The sequence below is a fragment of the Triturus cristatus genome, chromosome 11 (genome assembly GCF_964204655.1).
Source record: "Triturus cristatus chromosome 11, aTriCri1.1, whole genome shotgun sequence".
Lineage (NCBI taxonomy): Eukaryota > Metazoa > Chordata > Amphibia > Caudata > Salamandridae > Triturus > Triturus cristatus.
The window spans coordinates 1,169,796,386-1,169,809,565 of NC_140594.1; the positions used below are offsets into that span (position 1 = coordinate 1,169,796,386).

At 43.1% G+C, this 13,180-nt stretch overlaps 1 protein-coding gene across 2 annotated transcripts in view; it reads right to left on the bottom strand.

Moving 5' to 3' along the window:
* Positions 1 to 11,837: 11,837 nt before the first annotated feature.
* OSTN (osteocrin) overlaps positions 11,838 to 13,180 on the bottom strand; it is a 194,909-nt gene continuing 193,566 nt past the window's right edge. For both annotated transcript variants that reach the window (XM_085635872.1, XM_085635871.1), the window contains one exon: positions 11,838 to 12,513. The gene's annotated coding sequence lies outside the window, so the exon portion shown is untranslated. The remainder of the gene's footprint in view (positions 12,514 to 13,180) is intronic.

Consider the following 13,180-nt stretch of genomic DNA (forward strand, 5'->3'; position numbering starts at 1 on the left):
CTATCTGCTATTCAAGTCCAAAACACGCGTCGTTGGCGCTAACCTAAAACGTAATTCAAAAGTCTAAGTAAACTTAGTCCTCTACTGTTTCCTTCGTAAATCTCAATAAACGTCTATTCTACACGTCACGTAAAAAGTCAGTCTTACCTGAATTCTTCTTCCTGTCACCTAGTAGTTGAGTTATATCCTTGCTCTGTTTCTATAATTAAGAGCTGCAATCCTAATCCAAAAGTTTTTTATGTCCGTATGTCACGAACATCCACTACCAATTCCTCCACAAATCCCTGCAGTGCGGGGATCTGTAAAATAAAATACCCGAATTATATCCTAGTCATTTCAATCAGGTGTTTTGCGCCAATCTAGCGCAAGTCGTAGAAACGACTTGCGATGTAATGCCATGCATGGTAACAACGTGGCCGATGTAACGTCTGAGTTGTAACCTACCCGCGTGGTATTACCAGTATTGTAAACGCTGTTTCCCTCCCGATACACCACCGCCATATCTCCCCTTCTCTTGCCCACTTGGTCGGATCTAAGTATAGAAAAAACGCCTGGTAGGGCATCCACCAAGTCTGGGCTTTAATCCACCCAGATTTCTGTTTTAAACTCCACATCAGTGGTATAGGTTTCTTGATGGTTTAAGAATTCAAACTTATGTTTAATAAGGGACCGTGTCTTTAATAATATGCATTTTAAACTTGTGCTTGACTCATTCAGAAAGCGGGGGAGGGGGTCTTCGGTGTTATCTGCCGATAAATTTAGATCTACCTAGCTCGCCCACTTGCAGTGATTGCAGTGAAAGGCCTCCTGACCCTGGCTTGGACTAGTCACCTTTCAAAGCAGATGCTGACCCTTGTTAAGCTGGACCGGCGTCTCTCTGGAATACTTTTGGGGCACCGTTAGACCAGAGTTCCTGACGCCTGGCATGGTCTTGGATCGGACAGGAGCAGATGAGCTTGCCTTGCGTGTGAGTGACACCCCGCTATGCGCGTCCGCGTTCCCGGGCTCATGAAATACAAAGCCTGGGCTGAGGACTAAAATGCCAACAAAGATGGTGCCCGTAGCAACCAGTGCAGGCTCCGAACATGACCTAGGCAGTTCTGGAGTGAACAATGCCAATGCATGCCGCCAACTAGCATGCAATGCGACGAACAAGTGTCAATGTGCAGAAAACAGCGCGAGAAGCAGGTAAAAGTGGTGAACCTTAAAATGAAAAAAAAAAAACTTGAGAACTTTAAAAATTACAATTCCCTAAAAATTGTTAGCAGCATCTAAAGAGCAGTAAACTTCAGAAATTACATTTTTTTTAAAGATTATCAGCAGCATTCAAGACCTTCATACCCTGTCAATCAGACTCTATAGTCAGTGCAATTGACTGTATACATGTAATTAAGTGTTGAAAAATAAACACATATAAATATATATATATATATTGAGTGACTGGGAGTTTATGAAATAAAAACACGCTGACAAGGATTAAGTGGCCTGTATATATATATATATATATTATTTTACAGAAAATATTATGCTATCTTTTTTCATTTAAAAATACATATCATTATCTTTTGAGATAAATATGTTTAAATTAATTGAATACATAACTGCTATTATTTAGATACTTTTTAATATAAATTTAATTTAATTCAATTAAACTATTTAAATATTTAATGTATTTAATAATTTTTCACTATATTTAAATGTATTAAATATTCAATTCAAAGTTGTCAGTCATTATATTTATATTGATTACATACTTAATTCAATACTAAGACAATAGTGCTGTTGCTTTTTTATTTTGTACATGTTCTATGATAAAAATAAATAAAGTAGTAATATAAACATATAAATGAATTTACAATAATACATTTCATGGAAGTACACACTTTGTAGTAGAAGTACATTCAGAAATGGTGAATAACCAAAAATAATATATTTACTACAAATTGTCAGAGTAAATTTATGGATGTAGATTTTTCCATGTCTAAATTTACGTTTGTGACCAGGTCTTCATGGTTTGATACAGCTAGTCGATAAAGAAAAATCTATAGCGTCATGTGTCCTCTTTAAAGGAAACTCAACATTTGTGTCTACAGCTTTGGATGAAGTACAATCGTAAGGGTTTACGAAAGTCTTTCCTGAGATAGTCGCCAACAGAGTCCACCTTTATTTGAAGCACCTGCTCAACATTAACCAACAAATACATTTTCAGCAAAAATCTAGGTACCGCAAGATGCTGCACGCCCATACACCCTCCAGCATCGAAGGATGAAACTTCTCATGAGCGACAAGACAGGTCCTGATTTCTCTTCACATCGAAGCGTCATCATCTTTGACCTACACCCTCGGAAACCCCAAAACTATGACCTAAATGTCCCATAACCTTCTCAATCTCTTCGCTTCTAAAATATTTCCCTTTCGAACAAGGGCAGCTTCTGGGGTAGATGAGCTGGAAGATGAAGAAGAGACATTTCGTGTGTGATGTCTATGTCTCACTCTCATAACTCTTTGTTTTGTTCTGCTTCCTGCAAAAGCTGATCAATTTCTGCCTCTTTGTCCATCTTGTCCTACAAAACCAATCTTCTGGAGGAAACAGAGGACCTCCTGGACATGCTGCTCCCTGTCTCCATGTCACCTTCAGGCGATCTGTGCCATCTCTCTGTGCTTTCCTTTCTTAGAACTTTCCCTTCCATAGTAAAAGTGTGTCTGTTTCCTTAGGAACTCTAGAAAGTAAAGTAGGACTATAAACATGTGTAACTCCTGTAAGAGTAGTCACTGGTGCAAGGAAGTGGACGAGGAGGTGATGCCCTCATCAGAGCTCGCGCATGGACCAGTGTGCGGCTTCGGCTGATGCTGAACGTGGCTGCTTATGGTGGCTGCGTGGTTGGAAGATGCCATCTACAGCGCATCACCCAACCTTCATGGTCAGCTGGACTGGTACGGTGGCGAGTGCTGGTCCAGTCATAATGGGTCACACGAAGACTTCTAGAAGCGAGAAGTGGGGGGAGATGGAGCTGAGAGAGGAAAAAAGCAGAGATAGAAAGAAAACTGGAGAAAAGACAAAGGAAGAAGGAAAGACAGAGAAGCAATAAGTGGAGGCAGGGAGAAGGGGGAGGGAGCGGTAAGGCAGGAAGTAGAGAATAGAAGAATAGAAGGAAGGAATCGAAGTGCTTAGAAAAAAGCTGTTACATAACATCATAAGGTATGGAGAGGTTGTTCTGGCACCGTATAGGGTCCCAGTTTATTTTTGCTATGAAACTTCCTCTTCCCAAAAAAAATGCCAAATGAAGTGACCATCTCTTTTGAAGAGGCTCCTGTTTTTCATCTACAGTATGACGCACACAGCTAAATGACAGACAAAGGAGACGCGAGGAGCTTTGCTAATAGTAACACCTTTATTCAGCTCTGAGGCTTTGCATCTGAACATACAGTTTAGTGGTACATCACCCTTCGCCCTGCTTGGCTCTTCGTGGGCCCAGAGGCAGTAGTTCCCGCTCAGACTGCACCAGCCCAGAGTTGTCTGAGACTCCGTGGCTAGTGCCCAGGCACAGGGCTAGCCCAGTGGCTAGTGTCCAGCCACAGGGCTGGCCGTTGCTCCACAGAGAGAGAAGACACGTCTGCTGTCACCGTGCACAGCAGTTGTAGTGGTTCACAAAGTAAAAATACAAACAACAACACAACAACCGAGTGACCTCTACCAGATGTTTCCAGTAGCCCCTGGACTAAGAAGCGACAGCGAATTTATACTAATCTCCGACAAAGAACACTTGCGATTATCCTCACGAGTCTAGCACCTTGAGGCACACTCTGGGAGCTACAGAAGAGAAGACGGGGAAATGGTAGACTTAACTGGTGAAATGACGGACAGAGACTTCCATGTGTAAGAGGTGCTGATGTTATAGTGTCTGGATTATGACAGTGTAAAATAGTGACAAAGAGGGAGGTAGAGAGGGAGGAGAGAGAGAGAGAGAGAGAGAGAGAGAGAATGGAAGTGTTAATGACTGGCGGTAAACTGAGTCTTCATTGGCTGTAAGGCTTTTCTGTAGGGAAGTGTTCATTGACTGTAGGGCTTTATGTAGGGAAGAGCTCATTGCTGTAGGGTTTTCTGTGTGGAGGTGTTCATTGGCTGTACGGCTTTCTGTGTGGAGGTGCTCATTGGCTGTACAGCTTTCTGTGTGGAGGTGTTCATTGGTAGTAGGGATTTCTGTATGGAAGAGTTAATTGTCTGATGTTAATGACTGCAGGATCTGTAGTGTTCATGGGTTGGTACGAAAGAGTTAATGACTGGCAGGATGTGTGGTCTTTATGGGTAGGCACGAAAGAGTTAATGACCGTCAGGAAGTGTGAGCTTCATTGATAGGCAAGAAAGAGTTAATGACCGTCAGGATGTGTGGTCTTCATGGGTAGGCACGAAAGAGTTAATGACCGTCAGGATAGGTGGTCTTCATGGGTTGGTACGAAAGAGTTAATGACCGTCAGGATCTGTAGTCTTCATGGATGAGCAAGAAAGAGTTAATGACCCAGAGGATGTGTGGTCTTCATGGATAGGCAAGAAAGAGTTAATGACCGTCAGGATGTGTGGTCTTCATGGGTAGGTACGAAACAGTTAATTACCATCAGGATGTGTAGTCTTCATGGGTAGGCAAGAAAGAGTTAATGACCGTCAGGATGTGTGGTCTTCATGGGTAGGCAAGAAAGAGTTAATGACCGGTAGGATGTGTGGTCTTCATGGGTAGGTACGAAACAGTTAATTACCATCAGGATGTGTGGTCTTCATGGGTAGGCAAGAAAGAGTTAATGACCGGCAGGATGTGTGGTCTTCATGGGTAGGTACGAAACAGTTAATTACCATCAGGATGTGTGGTCTTCATGGGTAGGCAAGAAAGAGTTAATGACCGTCAGGATGTGTGGTCTTCATGGGTAGGCAAGAAAGAGTTAATGACCGACAGGATGTGGGGTCTTCATGGATAGGCAAGAAAGAGTTAATGACCGGCAGGATGTGTGGTCTTCATGGGTAGGTACGAAACAGTTAATTACCATCAGGATGTGCGGTCTTCATGGGTAGGTACGAAAGAGTTAATGACCGTCAGGATGTGTGGTCTTCATGGGTAGGTACGAAAGAGTTAATGACCGTCAGGATGTGTGGTCTTCATGCATAGGCAAGAAAGTGATAATGACCGGCAGGATGTGTGGTCTTCATGGGTAGGCAAGAAAGAGTTAATGACCGACAGGATGTGTGATCTTCATGGATAGGCAAGAAAAAGTTAATGACCATCAGGATGTGTGGTCTTCATGGGTAGGCAAGAAAGAGATAATGACCGGCAGGATCTGTAATCTTCATGGATAGGCAAGAAAGAGTTAATGACCGTCAGGATGTGTGGTCTTCATGGATAGGCAAGAAAGATTTAATGACCATCAGGATGTGCGGTCTTCATGGGTAGGTACGAAAGAGTTAATGACCCACACGATGTGTGGTCTTCATTGATAGGCAAGAAAGAGTTAATGACCATCAGGATGTGCGGTCTTCATGGGTAGGTACGAAAGAGTTAATGACCCACACGATGTGTGGTCTTCATTGATAGGCAAGAAAGAGTTAATGACCGTCAGGATGTGTGGTCTTCATGGGTAGGTACGAAAGAGTTAATGACCCACAGGATGTGTGGTCTTCATGGGTAGGTAAGAAAGAGTTAATGACCGTCATGATGTGTGGTCTTCATGGGTAGGCAGGAAAGAGTTAATGACTGTCAGGATGTGTGGTCTTCATGGGTAGGCAGGAAAGAGTTAATGACCGTCAGGATGTGTGGTCTTCATGGGTAGGTACGAAACAGTTAATTACCATCAGGATGTGTGGTCTTCATGGGTAGGCAAGAAAGAGTTAATGACCGGCAGGATGTGTGGTCTTCATGGGTAGGTACAAAACAGTTAATTACCATCAGGATGTGTGGTCTTCATGGGTAGGCAAGAAAGAGTTAATGACCGGCAGGATGTGTGGTCTTCATGGGTAGGTACGAAACAGTTAATTACCATCAGGATGTGTGGTCTTCATGGGTAGGCAAGAAAGAGTTAATGACCATCAGGATGTGTGGTCTTCATGGGTAGGCAAGAAAGAGTTAATGACCGACAGGATGTGTGGTCTTCATGGATAGGCAAGAAAGAGTTAATGACCGTCAGGATGTGTGGTCTTCATGGGTAGGTACAAAACAGTTAATTACCATCAGGATGTGTGGTCTTCATGGGTAGGCAAGAAAGAGTTAATGACCATCAGGTTGTGTGGTCTTCGTGGGTAGGCAAGAAAGAGTTAATGACCGACAGGATGTGTGGTCTTCATGGATAGGCAAGAAAGAGTTAATGACCGGCAGGATGTGTGGTCTTCATGGGTAGGCAAGAAAGAGTTAATGACCGGCAGGATGTGTGGTCTTCATGGGTAGGTACAAAACAGTTAATTACCATCAGGATGTGTGGTCTTCATAGGTAGGCAAGAAAGAGTTAATGACCGGCAGGATGTGTGGTCTTCATGGGTAGGTACGAAACAGTTAATTACCATCAGGATGTGTGGTCTTCATGGGTAGGCAAGAAAGAGTTAATGACCGTCAGGATGTGTGGTCTTCATGGGTAGGCAAGAAAGAGTTAATGACCGACAGGATGTGTGGTCTTCATGGATAGGCAAGAAAGAGTTAATGACCGTCAGGATGTGTGGTCTTCATGGGTAGGTACGAAACAGTTAATTACCATCAGGATGTGTGGTCTTCATGGGTAGGTACGAAAGAGTTAATGACCGTCAGGATGTGTGGTCTTCATGGGTAGGTACGAAAGAGTTAATGACCGTCAGGATGTGTGGTCTTCATGCATAGGCAAGAAAGAGATAATGACCAGCAGGATGTGTGGTCTTCATGGGTAGGCAAGAAAGAGTTAATAACCAACAGGATGTGTGATCTTCATGGATAGGCAAGAAAGAGTTAATGACCATCAGGATGTGTGGTCTTCATGGGTAGGCAAGAAAGAGATAATGACCCACAGGATGTGTGGTCTTCATGGATAGGCAAGAAAGAGTTAATGACCGGCAGGATGTGTGGTCTTCATGGATAGGCAAGAAAGAGTTAATGACCCACAGGATGTGTGGTCTTCATGGGTAGGTACGAAACAGTTAATTACCATCAGGATGTGTGGTCTTCATGGGTAGGCAAGAAAGAGTTACTGACCGTCAGGATGTGTGGTCTTCATGGGTAGGCAAGAAAGAGTTAATGACCGACAGGATGTGGGGTCTTCATGGATAGGCAAGAAAGAGTTAATGACCGGCAGGATGTGTGGTCTTCATGGGTAGGTACGAAACAGTTAATTACCATCAGGATGTGCGGTCTTCATGGGTAGGTACGAAAGAGTTAATGACCGTCAGGATGTGTGGTCTTCATGGGTAGGTACGAAAGAGTTAATGACCGTCAGGATGTGTGGTCTTCATGCATAGGCAAGAAAGTGATAATGACCGGCAGGATGTGTGGTCTTCATGGGTAGGCAAGAAAGAGTTAATGACCGACAGGATGTGTGATCTTCATGGATAGGCAAGAAAAAGTTAATGACCATCAGGATGTGTGGTCTTCATGGGTAGGCAAGAAAGAGATAATGACCGGCAGGATCTGTAATCTTCATGGATAGGCAAGAAAGAGTTAATGACCGTCAGGATGTGTGGTCTTCATGGATAGGCAAGAAAGATTTAATGACCATCAGGATGTGCGGTCTTCATGGGTAGGTACGAAAGAGTTAATGACCCACACGATGTGTGGTCTTCATTGATAGGCAAGAAAGAGTTAATGACCATCAGGATGTGCGGTCTTCATGGGTAGGTACGAAAGAGTTAATGACCCACACGATGTGTGGTCTTCATTGATAGGCAAGAAAGAGTTAATGACCGTCAGGATGTGTGGTCTTCATGGGTAGGTACGAAAGAGTTAATGACCCACAGGATGTGTGGTCTTCATGGGTAGGTAAGAAAGAGTTAATGACCGTCATGATGTGTGGTCTTCATGGGTAGGCAGGAAAGAGTTAATGACTGTCAGGATGTGTGGTCTTCATGGGTAGGCAGGAAAGAGTTAATGACCGTCAGGATGTGTGGTCTTCATGGGTAGGTACGAAACAGTTAATTACCATCAGGATGTGTGGTCTTCATGGGTAGGCAAGAAAGAGTTAATGACCGGCAGGATGTGTGGTCTTCATGGGTAGGTACAAAACAGTTAATTACCATCAGGATGTGTGGTCTTCATGGGTAGGCAAGAAAGAGTTAATGACCGGCAGGATGTGTGGTCTTCATGGGTAGGTACGAAACAGTTAATTACCATCAGGATGTGTGGTCTTCATGGGTAGGCAAGAAAGAGTTAATGACCATCAGGATGTGTGGTCTTCATGGGTAGGCAAGAAAGAGTTAATGACCGACAGGATGTGTGGTCTTCATGGATAGGCAAGAAAGAGTTAATGACCGTCAGGATGTGTGGTCTTCATGGGTAGGTACAAAACAGTTAATTACCATCAGGATGTGTGGTCTTCATGGGTAGGCAAGAAAGAGTTAATGACCATCAGGTTGTGTGGTCTTCGTGGGTAGGCAAGAAAGAGTTAATGACCGACAGGATGTGTGGTCTTCATGGATAGGCAAGAAAGAGTTAATGACCGGCAGGATGTGTGGTCTTCATGGGTAGGCAAGAAAGAGTTAATGACCGGCAGGATGTGTGGTCTTCATGGGTAGGTACAAAACAGTTAATTACCATCAGGATGTGTGGTCTTCATAGGTAGGCAAGAAAGAGTTAATGACTGGCAGGATGTGTGGTCTTCATGGGTAGGTACGAAACAGTTAATTACCATCAGGATGTGTGGTCTTCATGGGTAGGCAAGAAAGAGTTAATGACCGTCAGGATGTGTGGTCTTCATGGGTAGGCAAGAAAGAGTTAATGACCGACAGGATGTGTGGTCTTCATGGATAGGCAAGAAAGAGTTAATGACCGTCAGGATGTGTGGTCTTCATGGGTAGGTACGAAACAGTTAATTACCATCAGGATGTGTGGTCTTCATGGGTAGGTACGAAAGAGTTAATGACCGTCAGGATGTGTGGTCTTCATGGGTAGGTACGAAAGAGTTAATGACCGTCAGGATGTGTGGTCTTCATGCATAGGCAAGAAAGATATAATGACCGGCAGGATGTGTGGTTTTCATGGGTAGGTACAAAAGAGGTATTGACCGTCAGGATGTGTGATCTTCATGGGTAGGTATGAAACAATTAATGACTGACAGGATGTCTACTCTTCATAAGCGAGGGAGATTAATGTATGGAAGTGTTAACACGTTGCGGGATGTCCAGTCTTTATAATTAGAAGGCTCAGGTGTTTTGAAGCATGAATGAAGGGCAGGGTGTCTAGTCCTCAGCAGCAGGAGTGCTTGATTATGGATGTATTATTGACTGGTGTAATGCCTTACCAATATGTAGCAGATTACTTGATTTTCATACGCAGCGTGTTAATGACTGGTGGTATACATTGCCTTCAGTGAGTGGGTTGATCCTCACAGATGTCAGGGTTTGTCTACCTGTGACTTGTGACGGGGAATGGTTCATGGAAGGGATAATTATTGATTGAATATCAGCCCATGCATAGGGCAAGGGGCATGGCAGCGCCAATGACTGGTGAAGTGTGATGTGGGTGATGCTGTGATTCACAAAAGCGTGGCCAGGACGGCTTGATAGTGCCTCAAAATGCGAACTTAGAGCTAGCTTGAAGAGTGCGTCAAAGCTATCTATTGGTGTCGCTACTAAGGCGTTGTAATTATACCTGTTCGTCACTGGTGATGCAGGCTATGTAATGACCTGACACATGCATCCCGAATTATAGTGCTTAAAACCCACCATCATATATGTTCAGGTTCCATGGACTTATTGCAAACAACATTGGTGGTAATGTAGACCGGAGGCTCTAGGTTTTGACTTTCCAAGCCACGTGTTCCCTAGCAGAGCTATTTGTGATCATGACAGGAATCACCATAGAAGGATTGAGAGCACTATGATCAGAGGGGTGGTGGGGGTGTGAGTGGATGGCATAGCCCATGGTGGCAGCAGGTGAGACCTTGATCTCCTCTTTAATGAACATGTCTATGATAATGGGGGCTAGAGTCAGAGCCCCCTTGAGTCTGTGTATAAGTTGTTAATAATGTTAATTCGTATCAGAGTACAGCACAATTGGCCGCTAATGTGCATCACAGCACTTATTGGTGGCCTGACATTGACTTGACGCATAGTTGAGAGGTTCCCTGTATAATCTAAAGTGAAATGTGATTTTTTGGAGATTTGCAGTCGCTGGAGAGATGATCATGGATCTCCATTAGTTACTGGAGATACCCGAAGTCTGTCGGGTCTTTGGGAAATGATACTGGTTTCTAAAAAGCAGAGCAGAATGTCCACCTTGCACGTAAACTGTCCTAAGCATCAAGGGAAGCAATCAGGGATAACAATAAGGTAAGAAAGTGCTTGGCAGAGAGAGCTTCTCTGGAGGGCGTGTCCAAACGGGCATCAACAAAATGACGTGTCCCGAAGACCTATTGAAGACGGCATATCCTTGTTGGGCAACAATTGTGATCTGTGGAATGCGGTAAGCGACACCTGCGACGTCTTCTACCTCCTGTTGGGCAGAACTCTGAAACTGTTACCGACATTAGGCAGTATTAGACAGGGACATGATATGGAGTCAGAAATGTGCTAGTGCTGCAAAATTAGAGCGTGGCATTAGACAAAGCAGCGAGGTCTCAAGCATTTTGTGGGGGGGGGAAAGCTGTGGGGTTTAGACTCATGTATTCAGCAATGGTGCGGGATCTAGATTGTTGTGTCAGAGCGGCTTAGGTCAACAACACAAGATTAGCCTGCGCTGTGGCAAAAAGCACCCTATTAACATCTTGGTATAGTTTAGTTTGTGTCACATTGTATTATTCTATGTTACCGATTATCAACTATTGTCTGGGGGATTAATGTAAGCCCACACAAAAATTATACCTCACACAAAATTAAAAGAAAAATAGGTTGAAAGTCCATTGAAGTCATATGCCAAAATGAGTGGGTAGATGTAGCATGCTGTTGGATGAATGGGCAATGATCCTGGTATAAGGACCTCAAAGAAGTATGCAATATAGCTGTATGAACTCAACAATGACTTGGAATGAGTCCAGGTGTGTCTTCGAATAAAGAAATCCTGGTAGGAATCCAGTGGTGTGTGCAGTGAGAAGCATACACCATTGGATTCCTATCAGGACTGTCTTCTAGTTAAACAGTTCTGGACTGTCTTCCACGTGCCAAACTAGTATTGTGTTCTTCATTCTTTGGCCTTCAGGATTTAATTCAGGGATATGGAGAATTGCATAATAATGTCAATCCTCCCGTTGTTACGTGGTCAATGTCCGATAAAGTATCCCCAATTATTTACACTTTTCCCCACCTTCCTCCTGTTCTTTAAATGATTTACCTCATCACGTTCCCAAAGTTGGTCTTTGAATCGAAAACAAAAAGATGGTTCCAAACCATAGTTTTCCAACTTGATAAAAGAGCAAGCTGCTGATCATGGCTAATATGATGGTACTAAACTGGTATGCTTGGATGGCTCCCTTGTTACGGCCTTATTCAATCAATCACATTGATATTTTAGGGTGATACTTCTCCTCTTTCTACTGTAGTAGCATAATATCTTACAACATTATTAAACCTTTACATAGTAGCATTACCTCTCAGGCTAATATGACAACAACATTAATATTATTAATTTCCATAAACAATCAATTTACAAGCTCTGATCTTTGGACACAAACACTCCACATCCTTTCAATAGGTCTAACATATATCATTGTATCAAAATAGTAAAGCCATACACACTGTCTTTTTCCCATGCCATGGGACAAAAAATATACAGATAAATGTTCACATACTACGATAACAAAAACATAATACGAGTGACATACAAAGGTTGAATCAAGACAGAAAACTTTAACACTGATCTTTCCTCCGCGGCCCAAGATTTTCAGTACTTTCTAAAAGGCACCCAATGCTTTATCTTTGGAAGGTATAAAAAAACATAATAGGGGGACTGAATGGTTAACAAGTATGTCACTCAGTCAAACTCCTTCCTCTTGCCGTTTAAACACTTTACAAGCAGAAGTGAGAGGAATCCAGCTGAAAGTCCAACGTTGCTTCATAATGTCTTGAGGGTCTACAAAGGACTTGGCTTTACCCCAAAAGAAAATCACAACTTGTCTCTCCTACCTTTGAAAAATGCCATGCAAGAAAAATAATACTACCCCCATCCCCTGTATTTAGGCAAGAAGACTATGGGAGTCACCTTCAAGATCTGATGAGTTGCATGTGATAAGACAGCGTGAGAAGTATATACAGGTCAATTCATTATACACAGAACTATTAATCAATAACATGGACTCCTAAAAGTTTTCTTCGGTTCTTTGGTTCATGTTCAAGATATTTCCATAGATCACCCAGGACAGGGCCACCTGTAAATAAATAAAATAGCTCTCATAAGATTCTGAAAATGTAAGTTACAGTCACAATCTTTCACAGTGACAAATCTACCAAGTTTCACATGTTGGCTAACTTTTCAAGCTATGTACATTTAGATACTGTGCTGACAGTGTATGCATTGTACCTATGTCATCAGTCTGGCGTATTTTTTCTGTCTGAAATATTTGTTCCTGCATGCGTCTAGAGTGGGGGGGGGGTCCGGAGTTACTTAAAAATACAGCGAGATTCCGTAAAGTTCCGCGAGCAGGGAAATTCTTATTTGTTGCACTGCTCGGGCTGATTTTTAGTGCCAGGAGCTTGTTCTGAGCTTTAAAATCAGCACGAACAACACCACGTTGCGCGCCAGAGGGTGCTGCTTTTTTTTGCCCCTCAAGTAGATTTTCAACTCAAATGGCAGCTTTTGCAACACGAGTGGCAACTTTCTCAACACGAGCTGTAGCGATCTCCGCGACCGCCTGTGTTGAGAAATCTTGTAAAAAGGCAGTCTAGTGCTCATTTTTTCTCAATTGCCAATTTTATTTCGGAAAGCTGCGCATAACTAACTCTGCGGTTGGCGGATTTTTTGCCGAACTCCACACTCCAAGCAGAGCACAGAATGGACAAAACTCCATGAACTCCACCAGCAGAGCAAAGTTTACC